Source organism: Euprymna scolopes, chromosome 21, assembly GCF_053919585.1.
Source record: "Euprymna scolopes isolate OS-2025 chromosome 21, ASM5391958v1, whole genome shotgun sequence".
Lineage (NCBI taxonomy): Eukaryota > Metazoa > Mollusca > Cephalopoda > Sepiida > Sepiolidae > Euprymna > Euprymna scolopes.
In genome coordinates, this window is record NC_136502.1 from 78,951,845 (window position 1) to 78,973,520 (window position 21,676).

At 29.4% G+C, this 21,676-nt stretch overlaps 2 protein-coding genes across 3 annotated transcripts in view; one reads left to right on the forward strand and one right to left on the reverse strand.

The window, feature by feature from the left end:
- LOC145242521 (protocadherin beta-13-like) overlaps positions 1 to 21,676 on the forward strand; it is a 1,864,148-nt gene that overhangs the window by 502,084 nt on the left and 1,340,388 nt on the right. The window contains exon 1 of one of the 2 annotated variants that reach the window (XM_080105590.1): positions 14,936 to 15,650. The exons of the other annotated variant lie outside the window; for it this stretch is intronic. The gene's annotated coding sequence lies outside the window, so the exon portion shown is untranslated. Of the gene's footprint in view, positions 1 to 14,935; positions 15,651 to 21,676 lie in introns of those variants that run through there. 2 annotated transcript variants of the gene reach the window in all.
- The window catches only part of LOC145242853 (uncharacterized), a 179,106-nt gene that overhangs the window by 28,699 nt on the left and 128,731 nt on the right, over positions 1 to 21,676 (reverse strand). The window lies entirely within an intron of this gene.

Consider the following 21,676-nt stretch of genomic DNA (forward strand, 5'->3'; position numbering starts at 1 on the left):
TTCTTCGCCATATTCCGTCTGCTTCGCTTTTTTGTTTTCAAGTAAGAACTTTTACTTACTTGTTGTTTCATTAAATACTTCTTGCATGCAAAATCCGATCCCACATTTTGCTAATTCCTACCCTCTAATAAGAAGGAAAGTATTTCTTCGAAACTCTGCAGATTAAGGACTATCCACTTATCTAGTGTTTCCTTTTCAGATTAAATATGTTTTTAACTCTTTTCAAAGTGTTTTAAACATGTTTTATTAACTGTTTGCTCATATATATATATATATATATATATATATATATATATATTAGAATGTGAGAGAGAATATATAATTATTTCTACAGCCAGACAACGTCGTAGTTCACAAGAGCCACGAAAGCCAATAAACCAGAATTCCAATCGGAGCGAAACTCGAGTCTTGGATATCCGGTTTGTTGGTTTTCATGGCTCTTGTGAGCTGCAACGTTGTCTGGTGTCTGGTTGTTGAAATAATTATATATATATATATATATGGAAGGGTGTCTGCACATGAAATTTTTGTTGCAAGAATTGCGCAATCTCCAACCTTTCCTGAGTCGGCGTTGTTGAATACCAGTGGCAAGTAGAGGTTCAGGACGACTGGAAACAATGCCGAGATAAGCGGAGAGCACATACAATACCTAGAATTCACCTATCACAACGTTGCTTAACTCCGGTGGTCTGACGAGTACTAGTATATATATATATATATATATATATATATATATATATATATATATATATATATATATATATATATACGCACACACAAAAACTGTTGCTTGTACAGCAGCATAGCTTCTCACAAAGCTTTTATCAAAAATGACTCTGGGTTCAGGTATGGTTTATATATGTGTATATATGTGTGTATGTGTGTGTGTGAGAGAGAGAAAGAGAGAGAGATAAATTTGTATGTGTAAAACACATATACATGCAGGCATACGCAGTCTTAATACATGCAAATATCCATGAACAGTAACACTTAGCTAAGCATACAACACACACTTTTATATTTTTAAAGTCACTTTAGACTTATCCACACATAAATATATTCAAGCACATTAATTCACCTTTGACATTTACCCCCTACCTGGTACTTGTTAATTTTTTTCATATCCTTTTTCTAATATTATTTTTTTGTCTTCCTGTCTTTTTTCCTTTTCTAATTCAGTGGCTATAATTATGATAAGATCAACAGGGGGAAAAGGATTCAGCGAAATCGATCATTGTTCAGCCAAGATATTGATTCTCAAAGATAACAATTAACCTAGATTATTATCTTATTTGCTTTCTTCGTGCTTTCTTCCCGCGAAAAAAAAATACTCTTTTCTTCTTTCTTTTTCATTCGTAACTCATTCTTTCCTTTTTTCCTTCTTTCTTTACACTTTTTTTTATTATTTTCTTCGCTTTCTTTCTGTTAATTCATTTTCTTCTTTAAAAAAAAAATCCAATTCAACAACTCGATCTTGGTTCGTTCTTCTTCAGTGACTTCCTTTATTTTTTTCGTTCATCGCAACCTTCAAAAATTGAAACTTTTTCTTCCTTTATTTTTCTTCATTTTCTTTTAAAAAAATTAATTTTATTTTTTCTCCTCATTTTTTATTCGTCGTTTGTTTTCTTTTCATTTTCCTGCTATTGTAACCTTCAAAATTCGAAACTTCTTCCTTTATTTTTCTTTCTTTCTTTTAAAATATCAATTTTATTTTTTATCTTCATTCTTTCTTTTTCGTTTTTTTCTTTTCATTTTTTTTTCTGTCATTGTAACCTTAGAAAATATAAACTTCTTCCTTTATTTTTCTTTCTTTCTTTTAAAATATCAATTTCATTTTTTATCTTCATTCTTTCTTCTTCGTTTCTTTTCTTTTCATTTCATTTTTTTTCTGACATTGTAACCTTAGAAAATATAAACTTCTTCCTTTATTTTTCTTTCTTTCTTTTAAAATATCAATTTTATTTTTTAATCTTCATTCTTTCTTCTTCGTTTCTTTTCTTTTTACTTTTTTTCTGTCATTGTAACCTTAGAAAATATAAACTTCTTCCTTTATTTTTCTTGCTTTCTGTTTTTAATCAATTTTATTTTTCTGATCCGTCCTCCTACTGTTTCTTTACTTTATTTTTCTGTTTTTATTTTATCATTCAAAAATAAAAACCTCGAATTCCTTTACTTTTCTTGCTTTTTTTATCATGAATTTTATTTTTCTGACCCTCATTGTTTCTTTCTAGTTTTTGTTTCTTTTTTATCCTTAATTCTTTTTATTCCTTATTCTTGACCTTCACATAGTTTTTGTTGTTTCCTTCTCTTACTGTAAAAGAAAAACATATATTCTTCTGTCTTTCTTTTTCCTTTTAATTTTTTCATATTAATTTTCTTCTTTTTCTCTTTCTTTTCTTTCTGTTTTGCTACTTTTTAAAAATTTCTTGTGCCTTTTTTATCCTCTTTACTTTTTTTGCTTTAATCCGCCTTTAAAAACCTTTCATAAACTCGTTTCTTCGTCATTCTTCTTCAAAGACATATTTTTTCTCGATTTTTCTTTCGTCGTGGCCTTTAGAAATATATATTTTTTTTAATTTCGTCGTTTTTCCTGTTACCTCTTTCGAAATTTAGTTTTTATTTTAATCTCCTTCAGTTTTTATCCATTTTTTTTTTCGCTCCTCACATTTTTGTTTTCTTCGCCTCATCTTCCGTAATTCTTTTTATTTCAACCAATTTTTTTTATTAAGTCTCTTTATTTTACACATATTTTTTTACGCAATCATTAAAACAATATCCGCTTCCTTTTTATTTTTTATTACTTTTTATTATCTGTCCTGCTATTTTCTTTCTTAATTCTTTTATTTTCTTCACTGATATTTTCTATTATTTGTCCTATTTTCTTTCTCTATTGTTTTATTTTTTTTACTGTTTCTTTTAATTATTAGTCTTACTCTTTTCGTTCTCTGTTTTTATTATTACTTTTTATTATTTGTCTCACTCTTTTCGTTCTCTGTTTTTAAATTGTTATTGTTACTTTTTATTATTTGTCTTACTCTTTTCTTTCTCCATTGTTTTCAATTTTTCTTATTGTTACTTTTTATAATTTGTCCTAATCTTTTCTTTCCTCTTTTTTGTTATTTGTCTTATTGTTACTTTTTTATTATTTGTCTTGTTCTTTGCTTTCATCATTCTTGTATTATATTTACTATTTATATTTTGTCCCACTCCTTTTTTATTTTTAAATTTTTATTATTATTATTATTTATTATTTGTCCTTACTGTTTTCTTTAACTATTTTTTAAATTTTTATTATTACTTTTTAAAAATTGTCCTCCTCTTTTCTTTCTACATTATTTTGTTTTTCTTTTTTATACTATTTTGTCCTATGTATATTGTTACTATTTATTTTTTTCTTTTAAAATTTATATCGTTACTATTTATTGTTTCCTACTCTTTTCTTTTTTCCTTAAAAATTTATATTGTCACTATTTATTTTTCCTTCTCTTTTCTTTTTTCTTTTAAAATTTATATCGTTACTATTTTTCTTACTCTTTCCTTTTTTCCTTTTAAAATTTATATTGTTTCAATTTATTTTTTCCTACCTTTTCCTTTTTTCTTTTAAAATTTATATCGTTACTATTTTTCCTACTCTTTTCTTTTTTTCTTTTTAAATTTATATTGTTAGTATTTATTTTTTCCTACTCTTTTCTTTTTTTCTTTTAAAATTTATATTGTTACCATTTGTTTTTTCCTACTCTTTTCTTTTTTTCATTTAAAATTTATATTGTTATTATTATTTATGTGGTTACTATTTAACTTTTCCTACTCTTTTTTTTAAATTTATATTGTTTCAACGCATTTTCAAAATTTCTATCGTTACTATTTTTCCTACTCCTTTCTTTTCTCTTTTAAAATGTATATTGTTACTATTTATTTTTTTCCTACTCTTTTCTTTGTTTCTATTAAAAGTTATATTGTTTCAATTTAATTTTCCTACTCCTTTCTTTTTTTCTTTTAAAATTTATATTGTTACTATTTATTTTTTCCTACTCTTTTCTTTTTTTCTTTTAAAATTTATATCGTTACTATTTATATGTTCCTACTCTTTTCTTTCTCCATTCTTTTATTTTGCTTATTGTTACGTTTTATAATTTGTCCTACTATTTTCTTTCCTCTTTTCTTCATTCGGTCTTATTGTTACTTTTTATAATTTGTCCTGTTCTTTTCTTTCTCCATTCTTTTGTTATTCTTTTGTTTACTTTTTATATTTTGTCCTTCTCTTTTTTCTTTTAAAATTTATATTGTTACTATTTATTTGTTCCTACTCTTTTTTTTCTTTTAAAATTTTTATCGTTTCTATTGATTTTTTCCTACTCTTTTCTTTTTTCTTTTAAAATTTATATTTTTAATATTTATTTTTTCCTACTCTTTTCTTTTTTCTTTTAAAATTTATAATGTTACTATTTATTTGTTCCTACTCTTTTTTTTTAATTTATAATGTTACTATTTATTTTTTCCTACTCTTTCCTTTTTACTTTTAAAATTTATATTGTTACTTTTTATTTTTTCCTACTCTTTTCTTTTTTTTAATTTATAATGTTACTATTTATTTTTTCCTACTCTTTCCTTTTTACTTTTAAAATTTATATTGTTACTTTTTATTTTTTCCTACTCTTTTCTTTTTTTTAATTTATAATGTTACTATTTATTTTTTCCTACTCTTTCCTTTTTACTTTTAAAATTTATATTGTTACTTTTTATTTTTTCCTACTCTTTCCTTTTTACTTTTAAAATTTATAATGTTACTATTTATTTTTTCCTACTCTTTTTTTTCTCCATTCTTTTATTTTTCTTATTGTTACGTTTTATTATTTGTCCTATTCTTTTCTTTTTTTTTACATTTTTAATGTTACTTTTTATTTTTTATCTTGTTCTTTTCTTTCCACATTTTTTTAATTTTCATAGTGTTACTTTTTACTATTTGTTATTTTCTTTTCTTCATTTTATTTCATCTATTCATTATTTTGTTTCAACTTAAAAAAAATATTTTTCTTTATATAATTCTATTTATATTTTCTCTAAGAGCATTCCAATTCTTAAAGCTTCTCCGACTCTTCAAAATGTTTCTTTTAACAAGTGTATTTTAATTCTATTTTTCTCCTTTTACTTTAAACTTTCCAAACTTTGGATTATTCGGATTATCGGATTACTATTCTCATCTTGAGTGTTATTCTCACAATGTAACCTATGACGTTCTTCAAGTCTATCTTGTCGAAATCGAGAATCTCTCTCGCGAACTCGGGAATCTACATGAAATTTCCACAATTACACATGGGGTAACGGATAAAGGTCACGGTTGAAAAACACTTCTAAGTGACACTCTTCTAGAGGTTAAAGGTTCAATACTCAGCGCGAGTGATACTAAGAATACAATTGCGAATTACTTAATATTCTACTTCGTCATGGCTGAGGGGACGAGAACATGCTACCCCCATAGATTAAATAACGGGTTTTGTTTGAAAGTCTGTGCAGATTCACGAGTTTGACAGAAAGATCCCTGAAGTCGAGAACATACACCTGAAGGAGGTCGGAGGTTATATCGGCCGAAACGTTGTGAAGATAACAATCAAGATGAACAATACAAATTATTAATCGTCATCTTAAAATTCAGTAACATAATTAAAAAATTTCGTTTATTTTTCTCTCATTTGCATTCTTTCTATTTTTTAAATTTTGTTTTTTCTTTACATGCGCACCATTTAAAAAAAAAAAATTCATTCACTACTTTTTTAATACGTTTTTTTTTTTTCTTTTCTTTCTGTTGGAACCTTTTATTTCACTATTTTAACTCCTTCCATTTTTCATTGTTTTTAACATCGTCTTTTACACACTTATTTGTTTTATTTTTTTACTTTACCTTAAATCAAAAAAATATATATATTTTCCTCCTTTCTTTATTTTTCCGGATAATCTCCAAAAATACCGTTAGGGCTTACAACATGGCCGCCAGAAGAGTCACGTGATCCGGTAGGTGTATCAGAATTTTAGGCGGAATTTTTGACACCCCCAACAAAAAACTGCGAATAAAATATATAAAACTCGTAATTTCTGTTTTTAAAGTGGGTTGTCAATTTTCTTTATGAAATATACTTCCAAAATAAACTATTACAGTCGTTTAAAACATAATAGAAGTATTATTTTTTATTTTTTAAAAACAATGTTTACAAAATGTCTACGAACCATTTTTACCATTTTTCCTTATTTTTTTTTTTTTCAACTCTCCTTCCATTCCTAATTCATTATTATTTTTTTTATTTTTTTCACGTTTCTTAATTCCTTCGTCTTATTTTTCTTTTTTATCCTTTTAAAAAACCCTTTTCACTTTACGACCATTTTCAATAATTTCCCTTCCTTTCTCTCTCTCTTTATACCTAACACTGAACAAAGCTTCTATAAACAAAGTTTCTCTTCTAGAACTACATGCTTGTGAAACACAATATCGTGGAGCTGCTTCCCAACTGATTACAACATAGTAATCTACAAGTCCAATGTAAACAAATTCTTATTGAGTCGCTCTGTAAAATAATCAAATTCTGCCCAATTATCACCATCATTGCTAGTGCTATGACAACAGTATATTCTTTTCATTGTTTTGACTCTCGAGTATATATCCGACACAGTTAGACATAGTTAATCAACCGAGAACCACATCACTGTATATAAACACATATAAGCTATCAATGGATATATACCTGAGAATCAAAACAAGGAAAAAAATATGCTGTTGTCCTAGCCCTAATTATTACCAAACATCACTATCATTACCAATCATCACGGTGTTGTCTCACCGTCCACCTGACAATCATTTAAGCCTTATCCTCGAATGGATTTTGGGTCTTAATAAGTGTTAACTTCTTAGTAAAAATTACAAAAAACATTTTTGACTCATTTTTTCTTTAACCCCATGTTTATTTCTTTTCATTTTTTTTTTTACCCACGTATGTTCACCTCTAGGAAGGCATATCGTCACTTGGACATGAGAGGCTACTATTTGGGATCATTCTTACGAAAGGTTAAAAAGATGTTGGCTTGCATATTACATTAAAACTTCTGCATATCAGTACAGTCAGGAAAGCAGGTAGCAGGAAGGGAATTCAAAAGCTGAGTTCTTCGAGGGAAGAAACTGTTAGAATAGAAAGCTTTCTGGCATTTAGGGACCTCAACGGTGAAGAGGTGTGATTTTGTTGCTAAACGGGTTTGTCAGTGATATTTACGTCAAGGGGACACGAGTGCAACTAGTTTATCAGAGCACATTCTATTAAAATATTTGTAAAACAGGCATAGAGATGCTACATTGCATCGACTGCGGGATTGGAGCTTAGTTGACAAGGTGGGAGCTATTAGATCGAAAACTCTTTTTTAGACCCTATCCAAGAGGGAGAGGATAGTGGTAGATGCACCAACCCAGATGTGGCAACCCAGATGTGGCAACAATACTCCATGCATAGGCGAATGGTGGTCTTGTAGAGGTACAGGATACTCTTAAGTGTGACTAGTCTTCTAGCTCAATAGAAAGAACCCACCTTCTTTGCAGCAGCCTTTGCAATGTCCTCTATGTATTTGATCCAGTTCATATTGCCTGTGAATTTTAGACAGAGGAGTTTAAATGGAGGCTTCTCAGGTAGGGTGTTATTTGTCATGGATATCGGTGGTTGGAGAGGCGTCTTGTAATTGTTAAAGGAGGGTAGCTTAATCTTACTGGCATTAAATGTTACCATCCATTTGCAGCCCCATCCCACTCTGGTCTGGAGGTCATTTTTTTACGGTAATGACATTGTCTCAGATTTATGTACATCTTAATTTCGTCTGTGTCTATTATTTACATTCTTATCTTTTCTTTATCTTTAAACTTAAAAAAAAAAACATCTTTTATTTATCTTTCTTTTTTCATTTATTTTCGTCTTTCCTTTTGTCTACTAAACCGCTTATTCTTTTCTTTTTTTTATTTATTTTTTACATTCACGCATTTTAGTTTTTCACCATAAAATCAACTTTTTCCTTTGCTTTTTTCTCTCTTTATTTTCCGGAGTCATTTTCTTCTTTTTCTCCTTCCTTTCTTTTTGTTTCTTTAATCCCTCTCAGAGTTACCAGGTCAGACTGTCTGAAGATACTAGCTTCTTGACCTAAAGGTCACCAAAGATTGATGCTAGTGTTTTTTCCCCTTTCACTTCGCAAACTCAATCATATTCTGCAAAGCCAAACATACAAAAACAATTTTTCTCTACAAAACAACCAAATCAAACCAAACCAAACACCGTGAATACTCTTGATCTGAAATCGAACACCTACATCAAATCTGTTGCTAAGGTCGCTGAAAAAATGGTGGGATCCTTCTACCGCTCCAGTAGATATCTCTCTCCTGATGCAATTCTCTACCTATATAAAAGCTAGGTACGACCAAAGATCGAGTACTGTTGCCACATTTGGGCAGGAGCTGCTAGAAGCAGCTTATCCTGCCTTGACAGAGTACAAAATAGATTTCGTAGCTTAGTGAGGGATGCCCTTTTCTCTTCCCTGCAACCTCTTTTCCACGGAAGAGACGTTGCGAGCCTGTTTCTGCTTTATCGTTATTTTCATGGCAACTGCTCATCTGAATTTCAATCTGTGGTCCCCCTTCCTCGCTAATCTTTCACTTAAACACTCGTCTAGCCAAAACCACTATCAAATAATTTCCCACATTCTTTATCTGTGCCTAAATCTAAATGTAGATTCCATGAACAAAGCTTCTTTCTTAGAACTGCACACCTGTGAAACTTTTTTCCGTTTGCCTGTGGAACTCTCTCCCGATTGACTGCTTACCAGCTGACTAAAATCTAACTGCCTTCAAGTCCAATGTAAACAAGTTCTTGATGAATACAAGTTCTTGATAAGTAATCCAATTTACAAAATTCCCACTACTTTTGTTTACTACGCTATAATCATGTTAACTAATGTACACCCATTAACCCTTATCCTCGAGTGGCCTCGGGCCCTTGATAAGTGGTGTAAAAAAATATATAAAGCACTTGAAGCATAAAACCTTTTAACAAAATGGGTAAACACGGAAAGGGTTGACATGCCGTAAAAAGAAAAAACTAAACCAAACACTATTGATTAAAATTTGAAGATATGCAGAGCTGGAAGCATAAAACCTTTTTTTTTTCCCAAAAAAATTGCTAGATTCAGCATTAAATAACTGGAAAGTGCTTGCTTTTTCATAAAACAAAACAACCAAACCAAACTTTATGAATAAATATTTGAAGATAGAATTGTAAGCATAATTTTTTTTTTCTTATTAATAGATTCGGCATCGAATAGCTCAAAAAAAGTTGATATGCTCTAACCCCCCCCCCTGTAAGAGTAGCTGCACGTGAAATTGTGAAGCAAGAGTTGCATAATCTCCAAGTATATCTCTTCTGAATCGTTACTGCTTGAGTTCAGTAGCAAGGAGAAGTCCAGGACGACTGGAAACAATGGCGAGATAAGCTAAGAGCACATAGAGCACCTGAAAGTTCCAAATGGTCGCCCATTTTAGAACTGATCAAGCTCAAAGTTGCTTAACTTCAGTTATTTAACGAGAATCTGTGTGTCAACGTGATTATGTTGTATAAAACAAACCAGCAAACATTAAGTCCTTTTTTCCTTCTTTACGTCTACATCCTTTATTAGTTCCTTCAATTCTTTCTTTATTTCTTACTAATGGGAGTGGGGGCGACTTGCCTGGGCGTAAAATACGCTTAAATATGATATTTTAATTTGGCCAGATTTCATATATATTATTATAGAGTCGTGATTTCAAAAGTTAAAAAAAAAAAAAAATGGGTATTTGGGTTCCATCAGCTAGAATCGAAACCGAAACTGCAGCATTCAAAGCTAGTGACGTTATCACTCTACCAACGTGACACACATACGAACCGGTAAAAAGTGAAAAATTAAAACTAAACTAATATGATTGTACAAAATATACAACGATGTTTTCAATTTTGGCATCTTTTTGACCCCTTTAAAACTATTTTCACCGGCTAAAGATCCATAAAAGAACGGTCCATAAAAATATCAAATCATTTGAGGCCACTAGCGCCGCTCTGCGACTTTTAGTTTCGGAGGAGATAAGGTTTGAAAATATGGAAAAAGACGGACAGACATATAGCCTTTTATATATTAGATTTAAAATTTCTTTCAATACTTCAGCTCATTCTTATATCATTCATTATCATCCAATGTTAAATTTATTTCCTTCTTTGACTATAAATTTAACAAATCATGTATTTTTCTTCCTTTGATATTCTTTTTATATTTTTGCTTCGTTTTCTTCTTTTTCTTTTTTCTTTCACTTTTAATTCTAATTCTTTAATTCTTTTTCTCTTTCTTTCTCCATTTTCTTTCTTTTTCTTTTTCCTTTACCGTTTTTTTTTTCTAATTCATTCATTTCTTTTTTTTTTCTTTATTTGTTTATTTTCTTCTCCTTGGTTTTTCTTACACCGTTAGTTTCAATCTATTAATTCCTTGTCTATTTTTTTTTATTTTCTTCTCTTTCTCTTTCTTTCCAGAGTTACTCCTAATTCATTAATTTCCTTTCTCTTTCTTTCTTCATTTTATCCAACTCCTTTTTTTCTGTCGCCCTTTTCTTTTAATTAATTGATTTCTTTTCTCTTTCTTTCTTTTATTTCCTTTTTCTTTTCGTCTTTGCATCTAATTCATTAATTCCCTTTCTTTTTATTCCTTCGGTTTCTTATCCTCCTTTTTTCTTCTTTTGATCACATCTGTACTCCTAATTTATTGCTTCCTTTACTCTTTTCTTTCTTCATTTTCTTCTTTTTCTTTTTTCTTTCACCCGTACTCCTAATTCTTTCATCTTTCTTTATTCACACATTCTTTATATCTTTCCTTCTCCTTTCTTTAATTCTATTTTATTTTATTCTTCAAAACTCCTTCATTCTTCACTCTGTCTCATTATTTACTTTCTTTCTTAAATCTTAAATTTCCAGAAAAGAAAAAGAAACATATTTTCCTTAATTTTTTTATTTATTTTTTTTATTCTTAATTCATTAATTTCATTTTTCTTTCTTTCTTCATCTTATCCTATTCCTTTTTTTTTATGTCCCATTTAGTTCTGATGAATTGATTTAATTTTCTCTTTCTTTCTTTCTTAGTTTTCTTTTCTTCCTTTTTCGTTCAACTTTTACTTCTAATTGATTTCTTTTCTCTTTCTTTATTTTATTTCCTTTTTCTTTATTTCTTCATTTTCTTATCCCCTCCTTTTTTTCTTTCTCTTGTACTTCTAATTCATAAATTATTGTTCTCTTTCTTCCTCCATTTTCTTCTTTTTCCCTTTTATCACGCCTGTACTCCTAATTCATTACATTCTTTACTCTTTTCTTTCTTCATTTTCTTCTTTTTCTTTTTTCTTTCACCTGTACTCCTAATTCTTTCATCCTCCTTCATTCACACATTCTTTATGTCTTTCCTTCTCTTTTCTTTAATTCTATTTATTTTATTCTTTCATTTATTTTATTCTTCAAAACTCCTTCATTCTTCACTCTGTCTCCTTAGTTACTGTCTTTTTAAATCTTAAACTTAAAAAAAAAAAAAGAAACATATTTTCCTAAATCTTTTATTTATTTTTTGTTATCTTAATTCAATCCACACAACCTTCTTTGCCGTAGTATTAACTTTGTGCTTTTATCCATCTTAGTTTTTTCCCCCCACTCTTCTTTTCCCAACCAACTTTTGTTACGATTTAGTCTTTTTTTTTTTTAATTTTTTTTTTTGAATTCCACAACAAAACAAGTAAAAGAAATAGCAAAAAAAACGACACTTCACAAAGATGCGAGAGATTCACTCGTTAACGTTAAATTCGCTTAGCAGGGAGTATATATTATAAATTGAGAATACTTTTTTTTTCTCAAGTGACGTCACTACATAAAAAAAACTAAGACTAATAAAAAAAAAATCTAGAAAGTAATAGATTTAAGACTATTCACGAGAAAATAAATTTTTAAACATTTTTCTCCAGTTAAGCAACCACGCTCCTGCTATCGAATCCATTATTCCGTGTATGAATTAAAATTTAATTTCATATATCGGATGAAGATCACAACTAACATGTTTTCTGTTCACTGCAGCTTCCTACACAAGTTTGTGTAGTCATTTCATTTCCTGATGCGTTGCTTCATTCAAAAGATTATTTCAGATTTCACAAGGAAACAAATATACTGCAAGCAAGTCGTATCCTCACCAGGTGTGCAAATATCCAAGGTAAATCACTCCAACCAGAACCGAAACTAAAACGACTTTTTGTTTATTTTTATTTATTTATTTATTTATTGTTTGAAAATCTACAATGAAATTCGCCTGGATGTTAAAGCGCTGATATTAAAACCCATAAAAATATCCTGGATTTTCTTAATGTAAAAATGCTGATGGAACGAGGCCAACTCCAACTGATATTTGCCTTGTTTTGGAATATAAAAATGTGAAGACATGTTTCTCGATAAACTGATTCCAATAAACAAAACTGTCACGTGAAAATACTTTGGATTTACAAATGTGAAGACCTTTGTTGAAAGAACGGATGTCATTAAATAAAGCTGTTCATCGTCACATGAAAATACTCTGGATTTAAAAATGTGAAGACCCTTTTTTTGAATAATATCAATACATATAATTAAAAAATTATCACATTAAAAAATGCTACAATATTCGTTTGGAAGTGGAAGTGCTTATATTAAATGACAATTTTCCCCAGAAAAATATCTTGGATTTTTAAACGTAAAAGTGTTGATAGAAAAAGGACAATTGATATTTCTCCTACTCTGGATTTTAAAAATGTGAAGACCTTTTCAATAAAACGATTACACATGAAGACACTTTGGATTTACAAATGTGAAAATTTTCTGAATGAAAAGCTGTAAAAAAATAAAATTGCTAGTATTTATATGAAAAGGTGATATATTTTAAAACGTGATATATGCTAAAGACGTCAGAATCATTTTTGAATGATGCCAATAAATAAAACTGCTAATCAGTTTTAAAACGTGAAAAAACATTTTTAATAAAAAAAAACACAAGTTTTAAAATGCGAAAAACATTAATGAAAAAACACAAGTTTTAAAATGTAAGAACAAAGATTTTTAATATAAAACATATAAATAAAACTAATTATCTTCACATAAAAATAATCTGAACTTGAACCATTGAAAGTCATTTGTAAAACAACAACAAAAAAGAACTATGAAAATATTTATATCCAAGCTAAATCGTGCCTAACCAATCGGAAGGTATAACTTTTTTCAATTTATGTCCTAATGTAAAAACTAATGTTTTCTTAAATAAATATCGCGAATTTAAAATTATGAAAAAAAGCTATGAAAAAAAACACACACACATGTAAAAGCAGACATAAATTTGTCACACTCTAGATATTATGTGAAAACATTCTATAATGATAACATAAAGCTCTTTCTCACATAAAAATACCATTGGTTTTAAAATTTGAAAATATTTATAAAAATACACGATATAACATACTCATATTTTTATCAGCTCGGTTTTAAAATGGGAATACCTTTTGAAATAAAACGGTTACAAAACTCTTATAAAGATCGTTACAAAACTGTTACAACTGTTGCAAACTATATAAAACTATAAAACTGTTACAAAACTGATTTTCTTCAAATGAAAATTCATTTTATTTTAAAATTTGAAGCTCATTCGTAAAAAAAATGAATAACTTATATTCATATCTATTATAAAAAAGAGCCTTGGATTTTTAAATGTGAAGACCAACGGTCATAACAGCTCCATGAACGCTCCCGATATTTTAAAATGTGGAGACTTCCTGCAATAGAAGAACAATAACATATGTTTAAAATCATATAAATTTTATTATAGAAACACAATAAAACTGACACATATCACAATAAAATACTAAACTTATATTTTTATCACATGGAAATACTGATCATTTAAAAATGTGAATACAATGTGAGGAAAACTGTAGGAAAAAGAATCATATTTTATGTTTGAAACTGAAAATTGTTCAATGAAAAGATGGCTTTAAAAAATATTAATATTCGTCACTTGAAAATACTCTGGATTTAAAAAAGTGAGAACTATCTCTACTAAAATAAACAGACTATAAAACGGATATTTATTATATAAAGAACTTACATTTTAGAAGGTAAAGTTCAACTGACACATTCAAAGATTCTCTGTAATTTAAAATGTAAATAACATTTGTAATCGAATTGATATTTTTCCACATAAAAACTATTTTACATTTTAGAATTTAATTGTTTGTGCATCAAAAAGAAAACAATAAAACTAGCATCTTTTTTTTTTATAAAAAAAATCTGTGAAATAAAAATAGTAGACATGGCATGATAAAAACGATATTCCTTATATACAAATAAATAGTATTTTTAAATGTAAGGACATTCTTCAAAAAAGAAAAAGAAAAAATAATATACTCCCATTACAAGAAACATATAAAACCCATTGAAGGACAGAAAAATTAATATTTACCACATAAATAATTGGGACACAAAAATAAGTTTTACATAGAATTTATTTGATTCTTGTTATAATTTATATGCATACATTTTTTCTGATCTTTCATTTTTTTATTATTAGAAAAAGTGTATATATTTAATTTTATATATATAAGTATTTCTTTTGAATAATTCATGTTAAACACAAAATGAAATATATGGAGAAATAAGAGAAAAATCTCATTTTTGTAAATATTATTTTTCTTTGATTTAAAATTACGTTGGAATGAGAACCAAAATATGCTTTACAAGGAATCAATTTAGTCCCCTAACTCTGAATAAAATATAATTTTAGCTGAGTATATATATATATATATATATATATATATATATATATATATATATATATATATATATATATATATATATATATGCTATAGTAGAGAACTACATAGTCGTATTGATTTCAGTGTCCTGTTTTTTTAAAAAAACTGGTTCAAAGTTGAAGAGCCCTCGTTGAGCCTTCGTTCAACTTCCCTGCCTGACCGTCGAGGCACGGCCCTTATACAATTTAATTGATCAACTTGAATCATCTCTTTTTAACGTTGAACAGCTCGTGAACAACTGCACTTGCCCGACTCTCATACGGATTGTCTTTTTTTTCCACCCTCGCATTCGCCAGATAAACAAATAAGTTAAGAAGAAATTTAAAAAAAAAAAAAAAGATTCAAAAAGAGAAAATACAAGAAGTGTTGTAGAACAAACAAGACACAGAAAGTAAACAGATAAAGAAGAAAAGGAACAAAAGGAAGAATACTTCGCCTACACTCACTCGCAGAGACAAACGTGCACATGCTCAGTGAGACAAATGCAGACGTACACGCAGACAAGCATACATGCACACTGGTGCACAAACGTGTAGAGGTAATATGCACACTGACACAGATGCAGACATTGGCGTGCACGCTTTGGATCATGCATGCAAAGCTTAAATCCTATTGCCATAAAATAGCAGCTTTATTGTAGACTTGGTTTCAGCTTCAGTTTTCGTGTTTTTTTTGTTTTTCTCAAAGTGCATCGAGTCATTTCAATTCCGGCTCATCTATGTCAGAGACGCCGGAGGAATCGGCATCACACGTGAGTTTCTCTTTGACTCTCCGAAATTTTCACTTTCATTTTATAGGGTGTGGGGAAGAGGTGCTTTTGTTTCAGTGTCATTCGCTTAGCTGTATATATATATATATATATATATATATATATATATATATATATATATATATATATATATATATATATATATATATATATATATATATATTATCCTCACTCCTGTTTTTTTTTATTTTTGGTTTAAAAATATATTTAAGACTTTTCATTGGGTCCATTTTGTTTATTTTTTGTGCGGGGGGAGGGGGGGCGGGGTTAGTGTATCTTTTGTTACGTTTTTTTTTTTATTAATTGTTATTCAAGGAATTCTTGTGCATTCTCCAAGAGCAGGTGCTGTTCGCTTTATTGCAGTTTTTTTTCTTTTTTGTTATTTATGTATATATATTTTTTTTTTCTAAAAGTAAATCAAAGAGGGTTTAAAGGTAACTTTTTTTTATTTCTTACAACTGACCCAACTTTTGACTTGACTCTTTACATTGCGTGCATTCATGTGAGATGTATAAACTTAGTTGGATTTAAACGCATGTATGTGATGATTTAGATAAAATGTAGAATCAAATACACACACATACATATATATATATATTCATACACAAACATGCTCGTGTGCATAGTTGTGTTTACACACACACACGTGCGTGTGTGTGCGTCTATGTAAACAAAACTATGCATACGTGTATGTTTGTGTATGGATATATATGTATGCGTGTGTATTTGATTCTGCATTATATATATTATATATTATGTACACACACACACACATATATACAACGATAATGTGTTTAAATGAATAATAATTATTTTTATTTTTTATTTTCATACATATTTATTATTATAATACACGTGCATATTTTTTGTAAATATATTTATTGATATGTCAACAAGGTATTACACAAACATGCAAATGTCTGTATGTATGCATATATATATATATTCATTTATTATGTGTGTGTATTATTTTTATGCACGTCATCACACGCACACACACACACACATATATATATATATATATATATATATATATATATATATATATATATATATTATAAACAAATTTAATGAAACAAAATCAGCAAGCCAAATAATCGCATACACACACACACACACAAAAAAAAAACACAAATATATTAATGTTAATTATTGTTGAAGTATTCAACCCTAAAGGATGCACGCTTAGTACATAAACACAAATTAGTGTTTAATATTTATATGCATTTTATTTATACGTTCCACTTTGTTATTTAGCACTTATGAAAAAGCGTACTGGTTTAAGTTCATTTTAACAACACAGTTGAACTTGATTCATTAATTAATACATAGCGAAACAGTAACACCCTGTCTGTTGATGACTATATATAAGTTTCTCTGTTTTAGATAGAGCACTTTCGTTAAATTATGTCGCATGCTACAACCGTAGCATAATGCAAAGCTTTTTGTTTGTAAACAAACAAATGTAACACTTTAAAAGTATCGTTCAATGTTTAAATAAATACATTGGATATATGGCTCACGAGTACTAATCCTCTGGCTCAGGAAGTAGAACTGACGACTATCAACCAGATTGTTCTAAGTTCGATTCCTGGCTTGGGATGATTGTGTGCCTAACCGCACTGAAAATCTGTGATGCAGCGAAAAACTCTCTCTGTGGATGACTGTATATCTATCTATCTCTCTCTCTCTCTGTATATATATATATATATATATATATATATATATATATATATATATATATATATATATATTAAAAATAGAATATTACAACACATTTTCGGGAAATTTTCTAATATTCAAGATTGCTCAACGCCTACATACAGGACTATGTTCTCTGTGTTATTGGTTAAGTGTTTAAAACTAGGTTTCAAAACCTGACCTCTTGCACAATAGTCAGAAATTATCCGTTACACGAAAATAAGTGAAATTATGATCTTTTTTATTTGTGTTTACATCATTAGCAACAGAGAAAACTCGATTCTATTGATGAAGGTTGGTGCTTTATGCTAAATGTAAACCGCTATTACTTTCTCTCTCCCTTTCTTTCTATCTGTCTGTCATTCTCTCTGTCTCTTTACACACACACACACATATATATATATATATATATATATATATATATATATATATATATATAGATGTTATTTGTTTTTGTTTTGCGATACTTTTTGAATGAATTCAATTACATATACAAAGTGCGTTTTTTCCTAAATTCGAGTTGGGAATGATTTTCCCTTTAGCCAATTCTGGTACCCCCAAATGGGGAGCGGCATATGTATTATTTTTAAAATATGATTATCCACTTACACGTGTTTCGTCGTCTACGACTCATCAGAGTGGCTATCTATCTATCTATCTATCTATCTATCTATATATATATATATATATATATATATATATATATATATATGCTTTTGTACGTAAAATATAAACAATTGTGGTTTGTTCCTTGCTAATGGAGGCAGAGATAGCTTCGTGGCCGGGTTCGAATATCCTGACCAGCTGTAATCGTTACACCCTACACTGATGATTCCCAAAAGGATGAAACACTAGTGTCTGTATGTATTTAAAAAATTATCATATATATATATATATATATATATAAATAAAAATAAATAAAAATACAAGCGATGGTTGACGTTATGTTGTTTTGAAAAAAGAAAAACCGAAATGAATTTATAAAATGGTGATCAACGTTTCGTCCCTATTGCAGGGGACATCTTCAGGATATTAAAAGGAAAATGCAGAAGAAGAAAACGATCATAGACCATGCGTAAGTGAAAAGGAAACAGTGTCAGAATCCATACCCACATCGGGAAGGAAACTATAAATGGGTGTGTATCTACATTTTTCCGTTTACTATCCTGAAGATGTCCCCTGCAATAGGGACGAAACGTTGATCAACATTTTATAAATTCATTCGGGTTTCCTTTTTTCAAAACTACATATATATGTGTGTGTGTGTGTGTGTGTGTGTGTGTGTGTGTGTGATAGTGTCAAATAAACTCCATGTCCCCTCTAATAACTCTTATACAAACCTCCGTCTCTCTATTTAAATAAAACCGGACCAGGGAAATATTATTCTTTGCAGAACTTATAAGATTCTCCTATCGAACTTCCACCTAGTGAACCCTCAACTTTGCACTCTAAAGGAACAGACAGAACCAGGAACTTCCTCTCTCCACACCAAAACCTTTCCACATTGTCTGAGCTACTTTAAATTATGATTGTACGACATATTTGTGTATGCGTGTGTATGGTTCGTGTGTGCGTATGTATGTGTGTGTGTGTTTATGCACATAAATATGTGTATTTGCACATATATGCATTTATGCTTTTGTATGTAAAATATAAACAAACACACACATATGTATTTGTTATATATATATATATATATATATATATATATATATATATATATATATATATATACTCATAAACTTGTGAATTCTGACATATGTGCATGTATATTTGTGTACACACACACACACATATACATATATATATAGTCTTTGAAGTTTTTAACCTTTAAAACTATACAAAAAAATATTTTTTATCAGTCGTTAGAAAACCATCTCGTCAGTAAGTCATTTAATCACCTGCAATCACTGTATCAACTCGCTCTCGAATTTACTATAGTACTAATAATTTATTTTTCAAGGGATCATAAGTTTTTTACCATGAAACACTGTTTCGGGGATTTAAAAACAAAACAGTATATTACATCATGGCTCCCCAGCAGTGTTGATCAAACACCACCACCCTTAATCTTAGGAAGAAGACATGTTACAAACATTTGATCCAATTTCCTATTCTTAATTGCAATTACTAACCTTTTCATACTATAAAAATGAATTTCTTACCTGTGTGATTCATCAATTTCCACATTTAATATATATATATATATATATATATATATATATATGTGTGTGTGTGTGTGTGTGGAGGTATAAATCTGTGTTTATACACATGTGTGTGAGTGTCTTGCATCAAAATTCACAATAACATATATTTCAATATATTTTGTGGATGATTTTTCACTATTTATTTCAGTCGAACATAATACACCACAGGGTATTTATAACAATAATATACCCATAATTGCTACAGAAATGCAGTGATATTCCCATCGCAGATCTCATCAGGCGATTAACTTAATTTCTCTCATGCTGATTTTTATATACACTTTAATCCCATCCTTGTTTTTTAGTTAATTCATCTATTTATGTATTACGTAAGGTAGAAGTGCCTCCAGCTGTAAGCGGATGCTGATATATATACATAGGCACGTGTGTAGAAATGATCCCCCTTCTGTGATGGTGTTCAATTCGTACGAAATCAACAAGATAATATTTGTATATGAAATAACATATAATCGTTTTTGTGTTCTTTTACCTCATATAAATAAATCATGAAAGTTCCTTAAATGTATGAACTATGTATAAACTATCACAATCAGAATAATCAATTATGTTTTGCAATAACCCGTGTCGTAGTGGATAAAATACTTGGTAAAATTCAGTTGAAAGTTACATGCTTCTGGAAGTTAAAAGTTCAATCCTCACTGTATGTATCTGATACTATAGAGGACACATCCTTTTTAAACATGGAGCACAAAGGTTGATCAGATATAAATGTATGAAAGCTATCCCAGTCAGTAATAGGGTAACGATATACTGTACGATGGAGAGGTACGTCTGTATTATTTGAATTCATCGGACTACTGTTTTCATCTTGAGTGTGATTTTCACAACGTTTCGGATGATATAACCTCCGACCTTCTTCAGGTACATCGTGCCGAATTCGGGAATGTTTCTGTCGAACTCGGGAATTTGGAACGAAATTTCGAGCGGAACCCTTTATTTACTTCACGGGGGTAGCATGCTCTTGTTCCATCAGCCATAGAGGTCCTAAGTAATTCGCAATTGTATTTGAGGGGGGGGGTCGCCCACACGAAGGAGAATATCACTTTTTACAATTGATTTTTCCAAGTACCCTAACACTGTGCCACGCGTCCTTCGATAGAAACATTCCCGAGTTTCACAAGATACACCCGTAGAAGGTCGGAGGTTATATCTACTGAAACGTTGTGAAAATCACACTCAAGATGAGAACAGCAATCCTATGAATCCAAATAATATGAACTCTTCTGGAAGTTGTTATTATTTTGAATCACAAAAAACGAAAACGAAAGAAAACAGAATTATTCTATTTAACAAATTATGTTTGAAATTTTTTTTTAGATGAGGATTAATAATTTGTATTATCTATTTATTATCGGACTACTATTCTCATTTTAGTTGTTATTAGTGTTGGGACGATTACTCGAAATCGGAATCGGAAATAATTGGAACTTTTAGGGGTATCAGAATCTGCAAAATTTCCGAAGCAAAAAACGATTCTTTTAATTTTTTTTTATTTGATTTTGTTTAAAGCAAAATCTTCGACTGCTAGTTAGTAATGATAAACTAATAAATATTTATTGATTTTAAATAACCAGTAAAACAAAAATCTATAGATCATCTTCACACAAGTGTATTTTTATGCTTGAGAAAATATCTGCACATTTAACGTTTTTTTTTTTTGTTTTTTTTTGTAATCGAGACAATTATCAACTCTATAGTTAAATATTTAGAGATATATAAAGAATTCGAATCGGAATCGATAATTGTATCAGAATTGGGAAAAATATTAGAATCCTCCAATCATTATTCCTTACGTACTATAAAATCTTTAAAGTATTTTTTTTTTTTTTTTTTACACAGTGATCACCACTTATCAAGGCCCGGAAGCCACTCAGGGATAAGGGTTATTGCAAGTACATTACGTTAGTGTGGAGATTTGATGAAGTGTTTACTTAAGGGGGCGGTTCATCAGGAACTTGTTAACATTGGACTTGAAGACATCCAAGTTGTAGTCCGGTGGGAAGCAGGCAGACGAAGCAGGCGAAGAAACTGAAATTCCAGTCCCGGAATGGGCAAAATTAATTCCCTGAACAGAACAGT